General features: G+C 45.3%; 1 long non-coding RNA gene across 1 annotated transcript in view; it reads left to right on the top strand.

The window, feature by feature from the left end:
- The first annotated feature begins 205 nt into the window (after window positions 1-205).
- Window positions 206-827, top strand: part of LOC114026313 — a 4407-nt gene continuing 3785 nt past the window's right edge. The window contains exon 1 of the long non-coding RNA XR_003567111.1: window positions 206-509. This is a non-coding gene — a long non-coding RNA (uncharacterized LOC114026313). The remainder of the gene's footprint in view (window positions 510-827) is intronic.

Consider the following 827-nt stretch of genomic DNA (forward strand, 5'->3'; position numbering starts at 1 on the left):
CCTCCCTTTACATTGATGTCCAGCTCCAGCCCGGGCCTTCCGTCACTCAAGTTTCAGCATCACATGGGAAGGTATTTAAGAGGCAGGTGGCTGGCTCTTCCTTTCCTGGCTTCTTCACTGTCCCTCATCTTGACTACTTCAGAAAGAGAGAGAGAAACATCCTTCTCTCCTAAGCCACTAAATGTTTTCCTTGTATGAAACACCAGGATCCCAAGGGGCTTCTGATCAGATAACAATAGGCAGTCTCTACCTCCCACTGACCAAGCTTTGGTCCAGAAGGGACCAGAAAGGCAGAGCTAGACCTGGGTCAACTTTGGTCACTTCCTCTCCTCATTCCTGATGCTCTTTCTTCTCAAGAAAACCTCATACACAAAGTACCAGAGGCTTGGGTGGTCCACAGTGGAAGTCTCTACTACTTTTCCTGTATGGACAAATCCTGGGAAGAGGCTGAGAGGTCCTGTGTGTCACTTGGCTCCCACTTAACCTCAGTGATCTCAGTGGAAGAGCAGGTCAGTGCTACCCTTGGGGACCTTAGAGATGGGAGGCAGAAATGTCAGCAAGTTGGGTGTCCATGGGCACGTCATTTCCCCTCTCTCTTGGTTTAGCCTTAGATTTCAAGGGACATAGAGAAAGCCTCCCATTCAGGTGATGAAAATACAGGTTTTAATTTTGGAGTTTCTTTCAGGAGATGACTATTGTATTCTTTCTACTTTCATTTTGCCTTCTGATTCCAATAAATCTGGGTAGTTTTGACGAATGATTTCCTGAAATATGGTATCCAGAAAGAAAGAAAGAAAGAAAGAAAGAAAGAAAGAAAGAAAGAAAGA

Source organism: Vombatus ursinus, unplaced genomic scaffold (genome assembly GCF_900497805.2).
Source record: "Vombatus ursinus unplaced genomic scaffold, bare-nosed wombat genome assembly UNPS02014837.1, whole genome shotgun sequence".
Taxonomy (NCBI): domain Eukaryota; kingdom Metazoa; phylum Chordata; class Mammalia; order Diprotodontia; family Vombatidae; genus Vombatus; species Vombatus ursinus.